We start from the raw sequence: 24,727 nt of genomic DNA, 5'->3' as shown, positions 1-24,727 counted from the left end.
ATCAGCAAATACAGAACAAGGATAAGCCCCTAGACCAAAATCTGCACTTGCCTGGCCTGAATCCTGACTGAAATTCTGCAGCTTTGGTCCATTCCTAATACCAAGATTATTTCTCTTTCCTCCCAGATGCTGCAGGATGGAGTCACAGCAGGGAGGGAGCAATTCACACTGTCTATTTTAGGCTGCCTTCAGTTATGGTGTGATTCAGAGCACCTGAGTTTAGGAGCTCAGGATCTGTACGTAGTAAATATAGACAGGTAGAGAAACCTCCGGGGACGATTCGGAGCCGCCAGCAAGATATCTAATATTAGACATGTGAATACGCTCTGGAGGGCATTGCTCTGCGGTTTACCTTATGCACAATTTAGGTTGATTGTATATGTAAAAAAACCTATTCCTGGTTCCAGGTAACGTCAGAAAGCCTTTTTACACCCCTCCTTGGCCTGGTGATAGCAAGCACAAGGCGCTGTCGGGAAGAGCAGTGTGGCCCGTGGTGGCACAGCGTCAGTCCCCCGTCTGCCCACGCCGGCGGTGACGAGTCCCTCAGAGGGGCAGGATGAGTGTGGGACGGACACTGGGCAGACCCCCCGCCTTCACCAACCCCCTCTCCACTAGCACGAGTAGTCTGACCCTGCTGGCCCCCAACCCGAAATCAGCAGCACTTCCTCCGCTGCATTTCAGTAATCTGATTTTAGAAAATACCTGAATAGCTGAGTGGAGATGTGAGAAGGGTGCAGGAGATGTTATTGATTACAGGGGCGGGCTGGGGCTGTGCTGGCACTGATGCATTAGAGGAGATGTGAGGACCCCTGTTTTGTCTGTGCAGGGATTTTTATTGTCTGTGCAAGACTCGTCCAGCTGGGACCAGATGAAGCTTTGCATTAGAGAGACCCAAAATTCTGGGAAGGATTTGGCAGGTTGTGGAGCCATGGGTGACATGGAGCTGGCCCAACCCAAGCACTCAGCATCCCAAGCATCCATGCTGCTCTTAGTTTATCGAGGTGCTTTTGCCCATCCTTACTTTGCACAAGCAGGCAGTGGCACCCACCTCCATCGAGGCAGTGGTTTCCCTACACGCCAGACCATGGTTCATCACAGATCTCCCTCTCAGGGCTTGGTTTGGCTCCCGCAACCTCTGGGAGCATCTCCATGGTGCCAGGAGCCCGAGGGGAGCGGAGAAAGCAGAGCCCGGCTCCCTGCCTCCCCGCTCCACAAATACCTCCGGGAGCCGCTGCCTCGCCGTCTCCTCCGCTCCCCGGCTGCCTCTGGCAGCTCCTCGGCACCACTGGGATGTGCATCCCTAGCCGTTCCCAGCGGGTTTTACATCTGGCACTGAGCTCTTCGCTTAACATAGGTAAGGAGATGGAGCGGTGGGATGCTGCCGCCGGAGGAGGGAAGGAGGGGCCCTGCGGTTCTGCACAGAGTATGCAAGCTAGGTGAAATCCTGAGAATATTAACCTGCAAGAATATTGTGATCAACCTCGTGAACCAGTAATCAACTAGTATATACTGTATACTATATGATAGACTTTTGTATAAAAAAAATAAAATAAAAAAATTAAAGCTATAGGTACAGTGTAATCCTTGGTGTGATTGAAAAAAGTGACCTAGATTGTAGTACATAATTAAAATAATGAGCATATTGAACTGTTTTTCGTATTTATGCCTTATAAACTTGATATATCACACATGATAAAATGAAACTGCAAGAATTATAAAAAAGATACTCCATTTTGGGGGCAAATCCCATTTGCTTTTCCTAAAACAAGAGTGCTGCTTGAAATCAGCTCAATAAATCATATGTGCAGAAGAGCAAGAGCAGGATCTGTCCCCAAATGACTTTTTAGGATTTTTTTTTTAATGGGGCTTTGGTTAATGTACTATGTAATCATTTTATTTTATAAAGTTACTGTACAATGTTGCCTTTTGGTTCATTTAAATATAATAACAAATAAACTTGAAAATTACAGTGTCCTAAGTTTTAATGAAACAGTTATAATAATTTATTACTCCATTGCTTTTCCTCTTTTTTTTTTTTTTCCAGGGACATCAAGATAGCCATGGGATGTGAGTGTCTCAGTGTTAAATAACTAAGCAGCCTATCTAGTTCTTGGCAGAATTGCTAATGGATTTCTCACTTGTGAAATAATAAGATGGCAGAAGATAATGAAAAATGAGTTTGTTGGGTTTCTTTTAAAAGCTCCTTTGCATCACATTGTGTGGGCTTCTGGGAGATTAGCTCTTGACACTAATCATAATATTTCATTTTATAGGTTATTTCATGACTCATTTTTGCCAGATCAACTCTTTTAACAAGGTCATGACTAATATTTTGGTATCTATTTCACTTACATGTTTATGCAACCACTGTCCCTTTTAAGTCAGTACTATAGATAACTATTTATAATCACCTATCAGCAGGTAATCAGTTTGCTTAGGATCTCTATATGAATTTAATTTGCTGCTTTTGACTTGTTAATTGCAAAACCACCTTGTCTTCAAATTCCAGGTGTTGAAACAAAGATAGACCTGAGCCCTCCACTGACGGTAATCCAGGATCAGAGGTTGCAAAGGGGAGCCGCAGAAAAGAGGGCATATATAAATAATGAACAATGACATGAAAATGTAGTAATGTAAGATCTTGATTTCCTCATCTCTACTGCATAAGCACCTTTAATGCATTGCTTCAGCAATCCTGGTCAGGATGGGGACTGCCAAGTGCTCCCTGTGGGTCCGGGACACCAGCTTGACCCTCAGGTGTTCACGTGTCGTCAGTCAGGCTGCAAACCATCACAGGTCCCCTTGAGAGGGACTGTGATTCACAATTTAGCACTGGTTTCATTTTTGGAGATGGTAGCATGGATTTGCATCAGTTTCAGGTTTTTTGTTGTACCCATGGAGTCCAGAAGCTTAAAAGTAGAAGTGCCCTCTGGATTTTTATTTTACGGCATGAATCCAGGTGCAGAAACTTCCATAAAAATGCTAAGTGTGACCACACTTGTGCCAAAAAATCCTGGCACAGCATTCCTCAGCCAAGAAGCTGGATACATAGGATATGTAGACCTCATCTGGGTCATCGCTGTGCTGGAAAATGGGGCAACTGCCAGGTTTCTACAGTAGCAGCTGGGTAGACTCACTGAGTCTTAAGGTAGAAGAAAGCTCCTACATGCAATGCTGTATCAGCAACTAAGATGTAGCCCCATGCTCTCTGTGCTTCTTTGAATGTATTGCTCATAGCAGTTAATTGCACTGGTTGAATAAATTCTTTATTTCAGATATAGCTTTGATGAATGGCTCTGCCTGATGCACAAAAGAGTCACAAGCAAAATATTGGATCTCGGGGCCATATTCTGCCCTCTGAGGTGCTCCTGTGACTCCATTCCATTTAATCTGCACATGGAAGAAGAGAAAGTAGCCCGTAGCCTGCCCGTAGCAGTGTGGTCCTATTGAAAGAAAAGGTCAGTTGTGTTGGTGTGCATGTTGGGAAAAGGCAGGTGCCTGTGGAAGTAATTATAAAGATGAGGTACTTTCTTTCATCTTATTTTTTTCTTTGTTATCTTTTTAGGAAAGAGCATTATATCTTATAAAGTGCTGTTCTGCTATTAGTTCTCCAGCAAGCTTGGTCACTTCGGATGACTTCTGGGATGATGGACCGCTCGATCTCTTGCAGGTTGTTACGCTGATCTTCACAGTCCACTTAGAAACTGGAAAAAAATCTCCAAAAAAGGAAGTGGGCTGCCAGCAGCCAAGCTCCTTCCATAAGTAAGTTCCATTTGTTTTTTATTTATTTTCTGTAATATAGCACAAACTACGTGTAGGAGAGCCACGAAATTCTTCCAAAAGCAACAGTACATCAAATCCTTCCCAAGAGCAATAGACTGAGATTTTCAAGGAAGACTAGTTAATGGTCCTGGATGAGCCCAGCACAAGAAAGCAACTGTGTGTGGTACCACTGGGCATTGCTGGTCCTGGTGGACCAGCAGTGGGTGTGATGAGGAGAGGTGCAAAGTTCTCTGTTGGACGAGGGAAGCTGTGAGACTTAATGCAGTTTAGGGATGAGGAAAAATAGAGTCATAGAATCGTTTAGGTTGGAAAAGACCTTTAAGATCATCAAGTCCAACCAAATGGTGGAGAGAAAGGTGTCTGAAGACACAGTTGCTGCTGAGGCTGGAGGCTTTTAGAAGTTAAGGAGTTCTGTGGCAGCTTCTTACCTATCCCCAATCCTGCTTCTCTCTGCTCTCCCACATCCCAAATCTGTGGATTTTGGGATATTCCTCTGAGGCACTAAGGAGGTCTCTGGGCATACAGTGCAGGCTCAGGTCTTGCCTATTCTCAAAATTAACCAGATTTCCTCAGTGGATAGAGGGAATTTTCTGCCAGACATCGATGTTTTGTCCTCAGCTAAAAGTCCCCTGTGGTCCTCTCACCCATCCCCAAAACATCACAAGACCACCTTGGAGATGGCAAGGTTATGAAGGTGACTCCCATTTGCTTTCATGTTGGGCTTTGTGGAAGTCACATTTCCAGGCCAGTCTCTGCAACCAGAGAGTTGAAAACTGATTTCATTTATTAAAGATGAAAATAAATGGGTGAACTCCTCAGGTAAGAACATGCAGTTCTGATTGCTGGTGCTTTAAGAAAAATGTCAAATCCTGCTATTCACAACAAAATTGCTCTCTTTTCTGTGCTTATTTGGAGCCTCTTGTGCTGTCTGCACATTGTCCCCCAGCACGTGGTGGCTCCAGCCCGTGTCCACAACGGTGGGTGTCCCTCCTGGAAGTGGGGAAAAGAGGGAATGATGTGTGGTAAACCAGCCCTACCTGGGAGAGAGATTATGGAAATGCTTATTATTCTGCCTGGCCTTGGAAGCGATGGGGAGTCTGGTCCCCATTGAAAAGCTTTGCTGTAAACTCGTGCTTCAGTGACAGAGGAATCTCTGCTTGTATTGAAAAATCCTCCTGATCTGCCGTCCTGCCGGGATGACACACTTACTGCAATAAAACATATCTGTGTTGTGCTCTGTGTTTTTCCCCAAGTAATGGTGGGGGGAGAAGGAAGAACGAAGAACCAAGGAGACTGACACATTTGTCTTTTTTCCTTGTCTTGGTAATGAAATATTGCTGTTGAACTTTACCATGCCTTTCCTGTTACTAATTTTTTTTTTTTTTCCAATGGTTACCTTTTAAGAGGCTCGTAAAATTGCATTACTAAAATTTATGACTGTGCAGCAAATGTGTGCACATGCATTAATTCTGTTCAAGGCCAACGTCTTGTAGCTGCAAAATTAATGTTATGGTGCAGTTTCTAGTATGGCTAATGGGTGTTCAATAAAGCAGGGCTCATGCTTTGCTCACCTTATGGCACTTAATTCCTTGAAACAGCCCTGTCTTGAAGAGTTTGCCAAGTAACTGTTAAAAAGGGTACATGCACAACACATTGGTATGTATTTTTATACATTTTTGTTTATTCAGTTAAAGTCTTGAAATTCTTGGCCTTGTGACCTGGTTCAGTTGAGTTTCAGCTCCTTTGCATGGCATTTAGTTTAGTTCAGATGTCTCTAAATGCAATGGATTAAAAATGTGCCTCTTAATCCTGACTCTGGTCTGGAGAGGCTGAACTGGATGTTAGTGTTACCCTGCGAGTTATACCCCGTGCTGATTGGAAGTGAGTGAACAATAAGAGTTCACTAAATGACCAAATTGTATCGGAGCATCTTCGCTATCTTAGCTTCTAGGAGGAAGAGCCTTCGTGGGGGCAGTGACATTTGTTTTCTCTTTGCTGGAAGACATGAGCTGACAAAAGTGAGGCATCCCTGGGATGGAGAAGAAACCCGTGCGGGGAGAAAGATAATCTCATGTGAAAGCTCTCAAGGCAGTACCGTCTGTCTTCCATGTTTTGGGACCAGTTGCTTGATCTCTGTGGGCTTTAGTTTTGTGCCAGTTATTCACCATGTCTCTCTTCAGGATTCTTCTTGGAACAGAGCCCTGTGGTTGTGAAGTGCCCAGGAAAAGAGGGGCCAGACATGGGCTGAGACATCTTACAAGCATTGTCTTGATGATTATAATGACATTACCAATATCATAAATAGTTACAGCCAGATCAGTCATTGAATTTGTAACTCTGGTGGTAATCAGTGATACAACACCTGGGAGGTATTTAGCTCAGCTTGTCAAAGTGTTTTGGTATTGTGAGAATGACAAATGTCACCAGGAAAGCTTTTTGGGGAGGATAAGAGAAGAGAGAAAAGAAGAGGAGAGAGAAAAGCAGAGGAAGCATGATGCTCTGCTGGGACTGCAGCATGGGGAGAGCAGGATTAGTGCTGCAAGAGATGGGCAGACCACGAGCATCTGCTCTGGGCCACCAGGATCAGAGCACAGCAGGAATGAGAAATTCTTGGACCAGTTATCAAGGAACTGGGAAACTCCAGGATACTGTACTCATGGGGGATTTTTACTACCCAGACATCTGCTGGGTAACAAATGCAGCTAATCACGGCGATAATGTACAACCCTAATTCACTATAAATTCTCTCCCATATGTTTAGAATTTACAGTAGGAAGTGAGGGATAGTTATTCATGAATCTAGGTGAACTGAGTTGCTGGTGCAGAGTCAGCCATATATTGTGGAAAATACTCTCAGACAGACTTGAACAGAATCCCTCTGAAAGCATGGCTGTGTTTCAGGTATTTTAAGCAAAAAATGTTGCTGTAATTACTGATTGCTTTTAAATGCGCCAATTGAACTCCTCATTTCTCCGTAACCTTTGTTGACCTTGAAGCATGAGTTCACTAGCCGAGTTGATGAAGAATTATCCGCCAGATGAAATATGCCTCCTTGAATTCAATTCTGCTGATGAGGAGGTTGAAAAGGGTTAAGAAAAAAATAAGAAAGGAACCATGATAATAGCTGCTTAGCTCATTGCTAGCACATGAAAGGATGTTGTTTTATTGATATACTTCTATGGCTTTTGTTTAGTTGCAGGCAGTAATTTTGCTATCTAACTCACCATGGACCCACAAAAGCACTGTGAACTAAAATATATCTAGTAGTGAAGTGGGAAGGAGGTGTTCAAACCGCTGGAGTTCAGGGCTGAGCACAGTTAGTTACTGATGAATTATGATGCCTTTTCCTCCCGTTCAGTGATTCCTGCTCCCTGGTTTTTGCTCGCCCCTGCACTGCCTCATCCTTGGCATGGGTTTGTTTCAGTAAGGATGCCGTATGTGGAGCTCTGGCTTCGGCCACTCATGACCCGGGGATTAGCATAGTGGCATTACTGCTTATTCCTCAATTACAATCTTTGAATATGCAAATATGTTGATGCTGGTTACTGTAATCCCCCTGCCCTGGCTGGTTCCCAGCTGGAGAAGTCTTTGAGCCGTTTGCTGGCAACAAGGGTTTTCTTGTTGGTTTCTCATTTCCAGCTGTGGGTGAAGGGGAAAACCCCTTGATCAGCTGTCTGAAACGGAGGAGAGCAAAAACCAAAGAGAGAGGGCTGTTAAATTCAGAAAAATGGAATATCTTTTTTTAAAAGAGCTTGAATGCCTTTCCCCCTGTTATTTTCCTTGCAGAAGCTCACAGTCATGCTGCTGGTGAGAGATGGGGTGGGTCAGATTGCTCCATCCCACCCACTGCAGCAGGGTTTTGTCCTTGCAGTACCTGTCCCCCATTTCTGCCTGCCCTGGCTGCTTCCTGCTTGAAATCTGGTTTCGAAGTGAAATAGCTGAGATAGCAACCAACAGTTTTGAAGAAGGCTGTCCATCTGCTGCTCTTGGTGGTCCACCTGCTCTGGTGGAGCTGAGTCAGTGTAAGGCAGGAGAAGAGTTCAGCAGAAGACTTGCTTGGGTGGAGGAATGCTCCTGAGCATGGGGAGCCTGGGGTTACCTGTCCCAGCTTGGTTACTTTGGACTAAAGAAGGATTGGTGAATTGCAGAGTATTTTAACATGTGCTGAGCTGTAAACATGTGTCTAGAGCAGGAGGTCTTTTTATTAAAATATTAATTGATGAACCTTTCCCACTGCTCTTACCAGTATTTTTCTAATAGTATTTTCAGTATTACTTATTTTTTCCCTGTATCTTTTTCCAGATAAGTATATATATAGACAGAGCAACTGGTGTTTTGGTGTGTATGTTTTTGGTTTTTTTTTTCCCCCAGAAGAAATATGTAAAACAGGAAAAACAATGCCTTTTAAACCTCCCTGGCCAAGGGTGAAATCCTGGTGCCATTGAAGTCCAACTTCCCCAAACTTCTGAAGGGACAGTATTTCACCCAAAACACCCTGTGGGGCACCTGCACTCAATGTCATGGGGACTAGCATTCAGGTGGAGGAGACTGTCCTCAGGTCCAGCTCCCAGTAATCCTACTATTTCCTTACACAGCCATGTGCTTACCTGCTAGCTCCATCTGCACAGGCAGCGTTTGTTGAGAGAAACAGTTACTTTGCATTTGAGTTGATAATGATGCTGTGAGGATGTCACTGCAAATGTCCAGGGAGTTGGGGTATCTAGAAAGATTTGGAAGGAACACTTTTGCCTATGCATGGGAACATGTCCCATGCCATTATGTGTTAATGGATATGATTTATTTCAGAAAAGGAAGAAGAAAACCCAGGCAAATGTAGAACCAATGATTTACAGGAAACATCACTGTTTGGAATATAAATATAGACAAGCAGCATATTTGTTGCTGATGGTGCTATGTTCCTTGGGATAATAAAATCATATTGTAACTACGTGTCTGTGTCTTGAGCTTGCACACATTTTGTCTCAAAGTTTCTAAATTCTAATGAGACTTCCTATCCTGAATATTTTTCTCAGACCAACAAAAATGGTTTGACATCCATTTGTAAAAGGCTTCATTCTAATGTATCGGGATATTCTGTTTCCACATAGGGTTTTTTCTGTTCTCAGGATCTCCCCTCATACTCCTTTATCAGCCAGAAGTGGGAGAAGATACCTGCAAATAAAGATGTATGTTGTATCAGGACCCACTACTGAAAATGTCCTGAGCGTTCCTGAGCTCTCCTTTCATGCCATACTCAGCAAAAGCTTGTCATGCTCCTTTCCAGGAAGATTACTATGAACTGAAACACTTGGAAAGCAATGGTTCTTCACGTGGTTTTGACCCTTTAAGTGAGTAGTATTTTTTGGAGGTGTTCATCTTACTTTCACTGCAGGCATTTCTGCTGTACATCAAAGTAATGAAAAAAATCACCAGAGAATGAGATTTTCATCTTATTCTATGATAAAGTAGTGCAAAAGAATTATTTTTCACTATGTACAAATGATCTGTATCTTTTTTAGGTGAACTGTAATCATGGAAAGGAAGGAACATCCTGGGGACTGAAGAGCTATGTTTAGGGCAAGTAAAGGACAGCATTACATGTATTATTTTATCATCATGTATCTCTAATCTGGAAGAATTCCTCTACAAATCTTTAGGAATAAGAGGGTAATCTAGTGCCAAGTTTTATTCAGTGTTTGGCTTGTCTGCTGAGACCAATGGGAAGAGATGAGTTTATGATGTTGATATTTGCAGGAAGCTGAGGTGATATTGCCAAGACTCTTGAAGCATATAAAGTGCCAAGGCTACAGGAATCAACTCTATCTCAGAAATGGTGCTGATAAAATCTGTATTTGGAAACACCGCAAAGCAGCAAGAGGCTCCAATTTTTGTGTTCTGGAGCAACATGTCAATGCTGAAGCAAGAGCCACTCCAGTAAAGGACAGGACTTGACAGATGTCACCAAAGTGTCCCACCTCTTGTCTTCTCTTGACCTAGCCTCCTTGTAGTCAAAAATCGTAGTCGCTGTGAGACTTGAAATACATTAATCAAGAGAGAGATTTCCTGATATGTTATTGGTCTATGAAGCTGTCCAGCCTTCCTGTCTGAATTTTGTTTTATTCAAGTTTCCCCCAATAATACTGGGTTATCTTTTTTACTCCTATCAGTTTGCCATAGTTTGTAAGTGGTAGAAGTGAATAAAATTCTTCAAGAATAAGTTCTGCTGCAATGATCCATTGTACTTAAATGTGTGATCAAACAAAAACGCAGCTTCTGAAGAACATTTTAGAACACAAACAAAATCTGGCAACTTGTTAGATGCCCTCAATGACTGTAGTCTTACCAGAGACTTTGATCACAGCTTCCTTCATCTCTTTTCATGTTGCTTACAAAGTTGCTCTGTGTCAAAATGTAGTGTATGATTTACTTTAACCAAGGAGATATGAATTCATTCTGATGGCAGGAGATGGCCAATCTCCAGGCTTGAGTCATGTGTGTATCTTGAACGGTTTTGGAGCGGTTGCCGTGTAGAGGATGTGCCAAGTGACTGACAGCAGGGCCACACCAGAGAACATCGTTGTGCTAGTCACTGACTATACGGAAGTGGAAAGGTGACCTTCTGCAGTCAGGTTTCATTATTTCAGAATTGAAGATGAACTTTCCCCAAAATTGTATGGTATAATGTGTATCTGTGCGCTAACCCTCCCACCAGCCCTGTCTGCACACTTACATTTTGAGCCATCTGGAAGCTTTTATGGGCCAGGAGCCATACCCTGAAGCAGGACAGTCTTCTCTGGGGGAGCTGTGGTGGTTACTGAAGGAATTCAGCCGTTCTTTAGAGATGATCCATCAGAGATGATTCCAACCACTGCTGAACCGCAGGTACTGCTCAGTTGCCGTTCTGCAACTGCCGCGCTACATTGCAGTATTTCAGGAGGAAAAGTGGAGAATGACTTTTCCATTTGAAGCCATATGAGGGGATTCAGCCAGACAGCATGTAATTACCCTAGCTGGAGCCGGGCCAAGGAAGAGGATCTGCGGCTCCCCATCTGCAGGCTTATTTTCAGCACTTCAAATGGGAGATTGCACGGAACACGTTGAAATTAATGAAACAAACTTAGTTTCTGTCTGGACATCTCCTCCATCATGCCCACATCAGACACAAATAACTCACCAGTATGGTTTTCCCTGGACTGCCCTGCAAAGGCTGAGCTTAGAAGCCCAAATGAAAGAGCAGCTGGAGGCAAGAGGACTTTCCCATTCATTCAGGTGAGCTGTGAAGTGGGTAATGAAAATGCTATTGTTTTCCAACACGGGTAAAATAGGTTATTCAGGCAAATAAATTCTGCCTGTGACTCTTCCTCTTACAATAGAAACCATGGCCCTAATCCAGTAAAGCACTTTAGTATGTGCTTAACTGGGAATTTGTGAGTGGCCCTGCTGATTGCAAGGGATCGGCTCTTGTGCTTGAAGTTAAATATGAGGAGTGGGAGCTGGCAGGTGGGTGGATGAGCGGTGCTGTTGCTCAGGGGCCCTGCCTTATTATCTATGATTATACGGGCTTAGCCTTTAGGCTGGATCCGGGCCCGTTTGAACAAAGAAGCGGGATTAGCAGGCGTGGAAATAGGGAGCAAAGCCAGAGGGTTCCAGCAGTGTCGAACGCAACGTTGTTACTCTGACAGAATGTATAAAAGTGAATGAAAAGGCAGTATGATTGCTGTTGCCATCCTGTTAATTAGGCTGAACTCATGCTTCATTAGTGCTACAATATGCTTCCATCTTAACAAAGCCCTATTGGGTGTATGGAGCCACTTTACTATTAGTAAAATGAAGCCTTATCAGAAAGCCCTGTAATTCATTTCGTAAGACAAGTCATGACATATGTTGTGTTGAAATTGCACTGAAGAGACAGATCACTTGCTTAACACTTGCTTTTCCTAATGAACAGGAAAAGACGTTTTCAAAACGAATTTATTTATTGTATTGGGAGCTCTTCTGACCTTATGCCTAATTACATTGCCTAGTCCTTTAGCAGTGTTTCAAGTAGTTCCTAAATAACACAAATTGAACAGAGCTGCTTTTGCTCTTGCACATTCTCTCAGTGGCATTGGGAAAATACCATCAAGCATTAAAATCCCTGTTTCTTGCTGTCATTGTGGGGAACAGCGTTTTGCGTATTACCAGCACAATATCCCTGCAGCAGGAATGCAGCAAAAGCACTAGCACAACCCACATTCCCTGCTTGCAGCAATATAAAGCAGTACTGATCAAGCAGCATAGTGAAAACTTGACACAGAAGCAAGAAACGATGTGCACTGGCTCGTTTACTGCCCCAAACAAAACATGCGCTCTCTCAACACTGCTGTATCGTGAGCAGAGTGTGTAATTTGTAGTAGCGTTAGGATAGATGTTGACCTGGCAGTGATTTTCCTATGGACTCGCTGTGCAGGAGAGGGAGTTTGGATTAAATCAGGGCACAGGTCCACATTAGCCTCAACTGGAGAGCTGATGTAAGTCAGGCCTGCCCTACCAGACATCCCCGCTCCCTCAGTGATGCTGGTGGGTGTCTGTGGCTGCCTTCAGATTTCTACAGATTAGAATATGTTAGGACTAACACACACACACACACAAATAATCCCAAAGAGTTTTTACCGAGCTTGGTTGTTTGACCCATCCATCTAGTGTAGCATAGGGCAGCTCTCGCAGTGCGGTCGGCACTGCGGGAGTAATCAGTCGAGGGTGGAGAGAGAAGGAGCAAATGGGTGAGAAAGTGGGTGTAGGGAGTAGTGACTTTAACAGATCTACCACCGAGGGTATAAAAATTAGTTGTGTTCACAAAGGTATGGATTAGAGGCAGAATAACGTCCCAACCTGTGTAACTAATTGCTAGTGACTGTTAGGGGTGCTAGTGATTGTCTCATTCAATGACTCTCTTCTACAGGCTGAAGTCAAATGGCAAATGTTAGCTTCATTTCAGTACAATAGGATGAATAACATGGTACTCAACCATCTTCTGCAGAAGGTTCTTGTTTGATGTAACCCTTCTGGGAGGGTGGCAGCATCGCTGGCTGCAGCAGTCAAAAGCAGCCATGTCCGGCAAAGCGAGTTACGTGTGGTGGAGTTAGACTCAAGTCCATCCTAGCTCTCAGCTCTTCCTACCTGATCTGGATTTGCTATTACTGGTGGTAAGTGCAAGGAGGGGAGATGTGTGGGAATACATTCTTATTTTCATGTTTCCTCCTTGTACCATTCTTTAGCCTCACTTTAAACATCTCTGCTTACTCATGTCTTCCTACAGTAGACATAAAAATATCCCTCCTTCCTCTTCCAACGCTACACCATGCAGACCTGAAATGACCCTATATTAGAGGGTTGTAACAGCACAGTCCAATGGAGAAGAAAAATGGCAATGAGGTAATGTAGCAAAAATAATTGTATGAAAGAGCATCTTTGAACTGCTCAACAATTCTGTTTGTTCTTGCAACTCAGGCTACTTGTATTGTCATTCAGCTCCAGGGCTGAAGGGCATTTATTGGTGTAACCTCCTGAAATCCATGGATTTTATCACAGGGTGGCTGCAGTTGCAAGTGAGTGCCGTGGATGATGGGCAGAGTCTCACGTTTGTGTGCCAGCTGCCGTGTGATTACACATCCCCAGTGAAACCAGCACCAGCAGTGTGAACCTGGGGAGCTGCACTCATTCACACCAAATCAGATTTGTCCCAGCACTCCGAAATGAGCACAGTGATATGAAATTTATAACAACGACAATTGGGAACTAGAGGTGGTTTTGCAGAAGTAGTAGTATTTACTGCTTAAATAGAAATATCTTATTCTCACAGGCATGGAGAATGCTTCACTACCGTAAATTTGGGAAGATCCTGTAAAATTTTGTTTCAAGATAGGATAACGCCTTTCTCGATGCCTTAGGGCCACCATCACCATAAGCCACAATTGTAGGTTTTCATCAGGTTAGTTTGAATCTGGATCAGATCCCTTGCTCTGCTTTGCTATGCAGCTGTAGAGATGCTTGAGCTGAAATGAAGTGATAGGACAGGATAGGGCAGGGCAGGAATGGCTGTTTTGGTGGCAGAGCCAGCTTACATCGATTTAAAGTGATCACAGGACTGTCATATGAGATAGGTGATTGCTAGTGTTCTCCGCTGCTCGTGGTCAAGGACACACCTACAACTGTTTGGTCACTTAACCGAGTGTTTTCCTAAGCTCATTTTTGTATAGGTGACATGTATAAGCAAGAGTGAATAAAGAAAACTGGTGTGTCAAATAGCAAGAACTTGTATACTGCCAAGTCACAATTGTGGTTTTTAGCATATATAAGCTATAAGAGCATCTAATTTTCCATTCTTCTGGCTGGGTTTGTAAATGTGAATATGAAATAAATGAGCCATTATCAATGTGTTCCCACAGAATAACTTCAACAACAGTACAAGATGCAATCCACTTGCAAATGTCTAATCCAGTTATTCTGTGGGTTGTTTTAGATAGCCTTCCTGGGGTGAAACAACCATTTTTAAAAAGTGGATGGTCAAAATTTAACACGTTGAGGAGTACAGGCTCCCCTCCTGTTTCCCTGTGCTTGTGAACTGAATTTACAGGGATGGTGGGTGTCATGCAGTACTGGATATATTTTGCTTCACCTGTCATACGCCTTAACTCACCACAGTGTTTTGCATCTGGGTCAGCTGTATTTTTATCAAGCATTAACATGCATAAGGGTTTGCCAGTGCTTAATAAAAATGCTACTGAAAACTGCATTCTTCCACCTCTTTATTGAAGCGGATTATATTGTGTTTGAACTGTGTTTGAACTGAAGGTAGACTCATGTGAAAACTGTTGTATTCATAACCCACACCCAAGCAATAACAAAGAGCCCAGTTAATGAAAATCACTGAAAGGAAATCACTGCCCACCCCTTCCAAGATCAATTAGAAAGATTATTCCAGCATCCCTAATGCCACCACGCTGCTGTTGTACTGTAAAGCACCTCTTCCCTTTAGAAGGCTAAGGCAGGGAGTCCGACAATAATGTGTAATAAACAGTGCTGGGGAAAAAGCACTTGTGGTGCTATTACCACCATAAATTCCCACAGCAAAGGACAACACTTGGACAGTGTAAATATACAGGGTCTCCCTGTGAGGCTCACATTCAAAGGAGCACAAGAACGGAAGGTTTGGGGGCAAAAGCTGCTGCCCGAAGCTGGATTTTGAACCACCTGGGAGTTTGAACCACCTATTCAAAGGCTGGCAAAACTCTCTCCCAGGGGGTTTCTGTCTTTGCAGGGCTCCTCAGCGTGGCTTCCTAACCCTCAGTAAATCAAGGATCAGCTGGAAGATGACTGTTCCTCCAAATAGAGAAGAAAACATCCTTTCTGGCAGTACACCAGCAAATTCAGATGCTGTAACATCACAACAGATGGAGTAGCTGCCAGAGAAGAAATACTATGCGTAGAGTGGGGAAGCCAATGTTTTGCTGCATAGCCATAAGCACAGCAGTGTGGGCAAACCCTCAGCTGCTGGGACGTGATGATGCTCCACTGGCTTCAGACGTACAGCAAATTATACTTAGTTGAGAGGTTGGCTTTGATGCAGATCTTCCGGTTTCTAAATTTCTTTGTCCTCCTCCCCTTTCTCCTCTCCTCTTCTGTCTCTCTTGACAGCAACAGGTTTCTCTCAGGGATTTGTTTTCCCCACTGCATCAGAAGGGGGGGACTGAGATTTAATGATGCAGAGCTGAATGCTGGAGTTTATTAATAATTGCCAAAGGTCTTAAAATCTGAAACTCTAGTATTTATCGATAATGAGAAAGTCAGAACCACTTTGAATAGCTGTGATACTAATTGTTCTGCCAAAAATAGCCAATTTTTTAACTATGTGAAAAATTAATATTGCCAAAACATTATTTTTCATTGCAAAAATGCACCAATCCTTTAAACAGTGTTAAAGATATAATTCATTGACTTATGCAAATGAAAAATGTTCATAATCATTTTGGTAAATATTTCATTTAGTGTAAATACAGAGCCATTTTAAACTGCAAACATATCCAAAGGCAGGTAAGGTTTATTTCAAACAGTTCATAACACAAAGAGCTGTTGCATTTCCCAAATGAATCTTCCTTCCGCCCACATCTGGAGGTTAAAAGGGAGGAGAGACAAGAGACCAAACTTTTTTTCTCAAATGGTCATGACTAAATCACTGAATAACTACTTTTTGCTCTTTACAGGTGTTCTAATATGCAGCGCGATTCACAGGCTGCACTGTGAAGGGAAAAGTGCCCCGACCCAAGTAGCTAGGAACAGAAATTACAAATAGTAATCTTAACTAGCCCTGTGTTTAAATAAGAGGATTTGTGGAGCACAGCAGGAGTAACTGAGACATTGGTTCCCTTTGAGCTAAACCCTCACTCTTTGCTCTCTAGCCATACAATTCATTGCCCTAACACATTATGATGCATGTTAATTCCTTTGAAATATGTTTCAACCCATTGTACTTCCAAAATCACCAAACAGTTGATTTAGCTTTATGTGCTTACGCGTTGTTGGAAAGATAGGACATTTCCTATTTGACTTTGTAGCTTTTGCTAATCGCGTACTTCAGATTTCCTGTCTGAGCAGTTAATAAAAGCTTATGAACTTCTGACTCGTGTGATTACAATCAGGAAATGTGTTTCTTAATCGCGGAAGGTGCTTGCTTTTGTCATGCTAGAAGACGGAGAAACTTCCACTAATTCCCTCCACTGATAATTTTTATCTTTGCTTTGCTTGCTGCTTACAGCCGCCTTCGTCAAAGGGCGCTGCACAGACCACTTGCGCTTGCAGAGCGCTAACGAGCACTCGGTGCAGTCGGTAGCTGCTGGAAATGGCTTTTGACAGTTTCATTGCTGTCCACAGCAGGTGAATCCAACTCACCTAGAAAAGGGTTATAAATGCAAGGGATGTGGTAGTTACGGGCAGCAGGACTGCCCCTGTGCTAACACTGCAAACTGCCACATGGTTGTGTGAGGCTGTGGGGGCTGTGATTTTGGGGAGTTTGTGGTCCTCTTTGCCATGCTAGATCTGTTTGTCCACACTCTTTTCTCCTTCCCCCGCTACTTCATTTCTACGTGGCTGTTCATAACCACCTCAATCCCCTCCCCGGGGAGGGAAATCTGGTGTGATGGGGATCACCTGTCCTCCCCTGCACAGCTTCCTCAGGGTCCTCCTCTCCCACCTAGGAAGCACATGAGAGTCCTGCCCTTCACTATTTGTGGTTAAAAGCTTCCTGAATTCCTTAGGACTCCTCTTCAGTAACACACCAGTTTTCACTAAAGGTCAAAGTTCTCATTGAACCCAAAGACCCCAAAGAGCTTTGCCCAAAGCCCTCAAGTTTGTTTTTCAGCCAATGCTATCAAGCAACCAGAAAAGAGAAAGTGGAGAAGGGGATATTTTCTACATACTGTTTCCCTCAGTCTTCTGCCATGTGTGTATTCAACTTTATTTTTCTTACTTTGCAACAATTCTTTCCCTCAGATAGGGGAGCTGCTGATTTCTCTTGCTGCTTTTCTAATGAGTCTCTTCTGGATTATCTCCATATTCCCAGAGGGTTTATACTTGTGTCTCCCAGGGGAGAAGCGTCTCCCTCTGTGCTTGTATTGGGTCTGGCTGAGATGGAGTTAATTTTCCCCATAGCAGCCCTCACAGTGCTGTGCTGAGTATTGGTAGCGAACAAGGTGTTGATAACACACCAGGGTTTTGGCTGCTGCTGAGCAGCAGTTGTTCCTCCAACATTCCCCACCACCACCACCACCACCAATAGGCAAGATCTTGGGAGGGCGCACAGCCAGGACAGCTGACCCAAACTAACCGAAGGCATATTCCATACCATATGATGTCTGTTCAGCAATAAAAGCTAAGAGAAAGGAGGACAAAGGGGGTGTGTGTGTGTGATTGTTTTTGCAATGTTTGTGTTCTGGAGCAACCACTACGCATACTGAAGCCCTGCTTCCTGGGAAGTGGCTGGACATCACCTGCTGATGGGAAGTAGACAATAAATCTTCTGTTTTTCCTTTGCTTCTGCAGGCTTTTGCTTTATTAAACTGCCTTTATCTTGACCCACGAGGGGTTTTTTCCATCTTATTTTCTCCCCCGCTGTCCTGCTGAGGAGGGGAATGGACACCTGGCCTCCAGCCAAGGTCAAGCCACCACAGTGCTCTTCAGGTGGGACAGGACTGTTTGCGTAATTGAAAACAGCTTTGTTTCTCACATTGGCTTTGCTTATATCTAATTTGCTGCCCTCTGTTAACACTTAGGCACTTTAAGAGCTATTGCTTACCCGTGTACACATTTGCTGTTGTTTTTTGCTAAATGCATTACATTTTGCTCTTCTGAGAGGTATCTCATTATCCCAAGTCCTGCACAAAGCCAGAAAGAAGCTGGTGTCCTGCCTGCATGCCCCTCTTGCAGAGCAGCGCTGCAGAGCGGCTCAGATGAAGGGTATGGGCTTTTCCCTCAACCAGAAGTTGCTGTGTGGCACGGCACCAGGACCAACAGCCCGGCTAGTTAGCGTGAAACTCCCTGCAAAGCTTGGAAAGTGAAATCCTGGAGTCACCAGGGACTTTTTACCGATAACATCAGGAGAGTCAGGAAATCACCCACCACCCTCTTCAGCAGTTGAAGATGGGGTCCTGCTGGCTTTGTGCTTTGCTCAGCACTTTCAGTTCAGGGTTGAAATCAATCATTTGGCTTTAGATTCAGTTTTAGTACTTCCTTGAGGTTTCCTGGAAAACCTTAGACAAACAAATAGTGCCTACATGATTTGTAACCCAGAAGAGGAACAGCCACATCTTTCTCATGGGAACAGGACAGCATCACTGCTGCAGAGGACACCTCCCTGCCTCTCCCCATGGGACCTGGGGAGCAGAGGGCACAGAGGGAATAACCTTCAGTCTGCAAAATATAAATAATATCCAGACTGCAGGCCCTTGCCTACATCTGCTCCCTGCTGCTACCGAGGTGTTGCAGGCTCTGCAGAGCCGATGATACGCTCCGGACTCCCAGCTCGGAGCTGTTGCTTTTTTCCTTTGGCACCTCGCAGCATCATGGTGTATTACAGCTGGTCTCCAGATGTACCACACTGTAAGATCTTGCTTTAAGTATTCCCTGAAGATATACACAGCTTTTACAAGTTTTAAAATGCTAATAAAAATATTAGCATCATTATTTATTTGGTTGATATTTTCTCCCTGATGCACACATGTCTGACCAGACATACATATACAGACCAGAATTTTCTTCTTTTGAGAGCGAGGCAGCATCAACAATGTTCTCACCTCCTGCTCCCACAAGGAGTTTAAGCAAGAAATTACTCATTTAATAGCATTTTTATTTAAGATATGAACTTCAAAATGCTTTCTACTACCTTAATGGGGTCAGCTGTGCTTTTCTGTTAATTTGCCCAGGATGAGGGAGGGAGAGTGGTGGAATAGGAGGACCTAAAAGAGAGGGGAGGGTCCAACAGGAAGGTGTATAACAAGAAAGGCACAAGCAAGGCATTGGGAAAGTTGAGGTTGGAAGAGATTTAAGGACAGGGAGTCACCAGCTGGTCTGGGCTGGAGCAGAGCACTGGTTTGGGCAGGGCATCCTGATCAAAATGCTGTTTTATAAGTGAAAACACATGCAGGGCCCCTCTCCCAGCAGGTAGCCCCAAGCTATGCCCTCTGTGATGTGCTGATGTGCAGCAGCTGAGCCTGCTTGCCCCTGCAAGGTGGGAGGGAGGTGGATAGCAGCAGTGCTCCTGGGGATCCTTCCTGCTGTGGCTGCAAGGTAAGGCCCTGCTCTAGCCAGGGATTTAGGGTTTTTTTTTCTCTTCTTGTCTGGAAAGATGTGAGCAGATCCCTTGTTCCTGTTTGCGTAGACTTGTTTGGGGGTTGCAGCTTTCTTGTTGCCCCTCCAGGAATGAGACAGTTGTCTGGTCAGGGAGCTGAGTAGAAACTTTTCCCATTAGGACCAAACTTGGTGGAAATGAGGTGGCTGGCTTGTTTTCAGTTTTTGCAGTATCGTGGAAGTGCAGTGGAGTTTGTAAGTACAGGAGAAAGAAAGAAGTGTTTGGTGATTTGCAGGAATGCTCCCATCAGTGCAGTGGGGGCCAGCACAACGGCGAGGTCAGTTCAGAAGCATTGGTGTTTTTGATATGTGGTGTGTCCAAGGGAAGATGTGACCTTTCTGCTGAGGTTCTTGCCTTTGGTGTCCTTCTCAGCAGGAAGAATCAAGACAAGATGCCAAAATACAGCTCAGATGTTTTCCCATAGCTATAATGGCAGGGTGGAAGCACCGTAGGTTTTTCTTCCAGCTAAATCAAGTACCCTGTGTCTTAGATTGTAAAGCTACCTTTTTTTTTTTTTTTTTTCCATTTTGTGTAAATCAGTACTATTGAGTAAAATTGATGGAGTACTGATAATTCTCCAGCTGCCATGTGGCTTGTGGCTTTCTCTTAACATCACCGCCCTGGTGCTGCCTCCAAGTGCTCCTTACAGATCCTGAGGACTTTACTGTCCTCTGGTAACTACAAGAGGAAGCTTGGGTTAGTGTGCTTTCCAAGAATGGAGTGATAATTATCTGTATTTGTGCAGATTTTAGAGGTAACTCCAACAGTTGGGATAAATAGCGGGTTGTAAAAAGAAAGAACATGTGAATTTCTGAAATCCATCAAAGCATTTAAAGGATTTCTCAGTGTACCCAGATGATCACAGTCAAAATGTAGAACATGTTGAAAAACACTATGAAACAGAAAGAGTAGGAGAGGAACAAAATAATCAAGGATTGTTTTAAAGGGTCCTATGCAGACACTGGATTCCTGATGAGCAATGTTTTCAGAAGTACCAGAGCAACCCAAATCACATAAACACTCCCAGAAGCATTTATCTCATGTATCATTTATGGATCTGTCTGGTAGCTGGAGCATGTGGGTAGAAGGGAGAGCAAGCTTTCTGGGAGCATTTACAGAAAAAATGAAGTTGAATAGTTCTCACACTTGTATGTGACTTGCTCAAAATTCAGCTATGCAGTATGCAAAATTGTGGCTTGTTTGCCTCTGAAGATGCACAAATAGCCATCAAAAAAATTAAAATAACACTAACATGAACAACCACATTCTTGCAGGAACACATCTTTTTTTTGGCTGCGTACGCGCTAAAGTGCTCTGTGTTCCCAGCTTGACCTGGCCCCATCTCCCCCATGTTTTCTACCTGTTTGGCTCTTCTCTGTCCCATTTGGTTGAAGTTCACCTTCAGCATCAATCTTGATAAGGCCTGACAGCTTACACACCAACAACATAGCTCCACACCCTCATTTTTTTAACTGATCTCCAATAAGAGATTAGCTCACATGAAAAGTGGTAATATTTTAACCCTGTAAATTTTGAGAGAGCAGAAACATATTACTTAGAATTTGCTCAATGCATTTAGCAACACCTGGGAACAGTTCTGGATTTTTGGTGTGTCTATATGCAGACCCTTTCACCTCCTGCCTATGGACCTGCCCTAACTCTAACCTAGTCTGGTATTCGCAGCTTCCAGCTGGCTCTGATTTCAGTTCTGTGCTAGTTTTCTGTGCCTTCCCACAACTTTCACTATGGCACCAGGATACAAAAATGGAAAAAAAAAAAAAATTACTAAAGCGGTTTGCATGAACAACTCTCCACCTGCTCGCTGTAACTTTCTCAGGGTTCCTGTGACCTGCTAGGGCTAATTATAAAAAAAAAAACCCATAGCCTCAGTGATGGTGCAGTTGTTACTGTGAGCAATGGGATTTCTGCAACGTATGTCTCAGCAAATGGCTTGGTGTTGTTTCTGCAGATTGTAAAAAAGCTGACAAGAGCATGAATCTTCCTGTTGCTCTCCCCAGTAGTGAAAAGGAGAGGTAGCTTGCACTCTCAGTTGTTTCTCTGATGGTACCAAGTCAGCCAATAACAGTAATAATTGAAGAAGTTTCATTTCTCATATGATAGTGACGTTGCATCCTAGAAATGATACCCAAGTGAAAACTTGCCAGTAAGATGACCCAAGCTTACTAGCTATCAAAGTCAAGCTCACTCACTGGCAGGCTGCTCATGGATTTCAGAAATAATCTAAAAGCAGAGTAAAAGCTCAGCCTGTACCTGAGATCGTCAAAACTGATGTTAACAGCAAAGCTGACAGCTTGCTTGACTTAGAAAATCACTTGTGAGGGTTTTGCATTTTGTTGGAGTCTCCTCGGTGGTTTAGAAAAATAAATATAGATGTACTGAAGAGAACAGATTTGCTTAGGCAGCATCCTGAGCCACATGGAGCCCTCAGCATAAGACAATTCTTTCTGAGGTTTATGGACTTCTCCCATGCACGTAATGACAGCTGCAATGAAAGGAGAGCACCTGGGAAGTGAGCAGTAATAATCCCAGCGCTCAGGAAAGGGTGTCTGATAAGCAAGGTTAGTCCTAGAAAGTGAGACTTGGCAAGATCAGTGTTATGTTTCAGATGTGGGGGAAAAAAAATGTAAATTGAGAGGGAAAATAATGAGTATGTGCAGTAGAAGAAAAAAGTTTCACTCCATAAAGGCTTGCGGTATGTTTGCTAACCTGTGAATGGATAACTTGCCTTTCTTTGGTTAATCCTGGGTGTCTAAATGGTGCGATCAATACATGGTTAATTCTCAATAACTGCACGCAGTGAAAGTCCTATATTCCAGCTGGGACAAAAGCAGCCAAAAATGACAAGGCAGCAGTGCTCGTGATGACCACTGAGCTGGCAGACTTCACCCAGTGTGAGGCCAAGTTCACATAAACCCAACTGGATGCAGACTCCAAAAAGACCCAGCAGTGTCTTCTGCAAAACTAGATGGGTAATAGCAGCTACCGAAAAGTGCTAAAGTACTCAGGGATGTTAAGGACTTTTTTTTTTTTTTTTTAAAAGTTGTGGATTTATAAGAATAGATCAAAACTTATCTCTGCAGTGTCAGAAACAAAGAGACCTGAAACCGCAGGAAACTCCCTTGGGTTTGCTCTCTTTTACAAATTCTGACCTTTGACTCAGCTGCCCAGACACTGTTTGGATTTTACGTTGGTTTACCTCATAATTGGATGAAGCTCAGCAGTTTCGGCTGAGTTTCTGGGTTCAATCAAATCATCATATATATGAACTCAGAAGCTTATCATGAAACACCTACTGGGAATTCACATTGCAGCCCAAAACCCAATAAAAAAATTCTCATGAGAAGTGTTGAAGTGTCATCTTGTATGGCTGTCCAGAGGAAACTGTTAAATATCTCACGGTACTTTTGACATGATCCAGCTAGTGCATCCCCTGCCCCTGTGTTTGCCTCTGGCTTTCGGCAGTCCACGTCGCTGCAGTAGCTGCTTCCTGCTCCAAACTGCTCTGTGAAGTTCCTTAGCTTGCACTAAGCTTGATCCATTTTTACCCTAGCAGTGCAATAATTTACTCTCCAGAGGAAAAGCTATATGAGTAGCTTTGTGTTCCTGTATAAAACTTACCTTTCCTTGAACAGTTGTTTTTCTACACTGATATGTGCAAGTAACACAACAGGACGTTTATCCCCCAAAAGCTTCCTGCCTCCACTCTTCTGTGGCATCCTTTCTCTGTCCCAGGCAAACCTGCCTCACTTCTCCCCTGTCTTTGATTTCTGCCTGCCCTACTTCATGGGTGCAGGTTATCTGAATACGCATGGTAAAGGGAAAATGTGAAAATATGGTAAATTGCCACAACTTGCGATTGAGTTTGAGGACTGTGCCTCATTGGCTGTAGTTTGTCAGTAAGCAGTGGCAATTTAAATTGTACTGTTTGTTATTTGGATGTACCTACAGAAGCCTTTAGTAATCTGTTTGTTTGGGGTTTGTTTGTTTGTCTTTTTAAATAAATTGAAAAATATCTCTGGGTCAAATATTGCTTTTGCCTTTGGACTCTGTTATGGTGATAAAGCATTTTGGTATTTGCATCACTTGCTTGCAGCTAATGCTACGCCCCTGGAGGTCCCCTTAGTGGAAAGAGCATTTTCTGTAGAGGAGCCATATGTGCAGAAAAGATAAGATTTGCAATTGCATATTTAAAAAAACCCACAAAGCACTATAGGTCAAATGAACAGCTGGTCTAACTCCTGTTCTCAGTGAGCTTCCTCATGGCCAGACTCAGCTCGGAGCGTCTATGGAAGCATGGCACTAGTTACGGCACTGGTGGCTGAACTGTTATTAAACTATTAGTAGGAAATAGCCTAGGTGAGAGACACACAACACAGGAAAGGCCTTGGAAGCTTATGTAGTACAGTGAGAATTTTCTAGTTAACTTTTCACTGGGTTTCTGTGCTTGAAGGAACAGACTTTGCAGCTAGTGCAAGTTTCTCTGAAAGTTTTAGATAAGCCACTGAGTTTTATTTTGGAAAAGTGTGTTTCACTGAGCTGATGCAGTGCCCTGGGGGTCTGCAGCATCTCCCACCTGAGCACAGGAGATGTCACAGGGCCGTGAACTTGTGAAGGTCGAGGTGAGTTCCACTTGGGTCTGGATCTGGTATAACTGTGTCTGCTATTTGGATTGCCCAGTCTTAAAATGACTATTCTGCATGTCAGAGGGGTTAATAGAATGGGAGAGATTTTCTGCATAGGAACTTTCTGACTTCTGCATCACCTGAGCATCTCCATGAGATGACCTCCAGAGCCAGAGTGGCCCAAGGTGGCTGAGCTGCCTGTGGACACACCAGTCAGCACAGAGATTCATAGTGGAAAAGCCCTATGAATATTTGAGGCTGTGTGTGGTGGTATGAGTTTGGCTGAAATTTTCAATGCACTTCATGAATTAGAATTACCTACGAAAAAGAAGTGGAAACCAGAGGTCCAGGCCTCTTAGAGGGGGTCTAGAAATCGTGACATTCAAGGTTGCTGGAGGTCAGATTTATGTGTTTTCATCAT

General features: G+C 43.6%; 1 protein-coding gene across 1 annotated transcript in view; it reads left to right on the top strand.

The window, feature by feature from the left end:
- Positions 1 to 23,631, top strand: part of MINAR1 (membrane integral NOTCH2 associated receptor 1) — a 40,602-nt gene extending 16,971 nt beyond the window's left edge. The window contains exons 5-10 of the transcript XR_012837436.1: positions 127 to 3,762; positions 8,910 to 9,131; positions 9,303 to 11,052; positions 12,725 to 12,968; positions 13,082 to 13,197; positions 13,625 to 23,631. The gene's annotated coding sequence lies outside the window, so the exon portion shown is untranslated. The remainder of the gene's footprint in view (positions 1 to 126; positions 3,763 to 8,909; positions 9,132 to 9,302; positions 11,053 to 12,724; positions 12,969 to 13,081; positions 13,198 to 13,624) is intronic.
- Positions 23,632 to 24,727: the final 1,096 nt, after the last annotated feature.

This window comes from Balearica regulorum, chromosome 12, assembly GCF_011004875.1.
Source record: "Balearica regulorum gibbericeps isolate bBalReg1 chromosome 12, bBalReg1.pri, whole genome shotgun sequence".
Lineage (NCBI taxonomy): Eukaryota > Metazoa > Chordata > Aves > Gruiformes > Gruidae > Balearica > Balearica regulorum.
The sequence above is the reverse complement of the archived record's forward strand: the minus strand, read 5'-3'. Positions and strand labels throughout refer to the sequence as shown.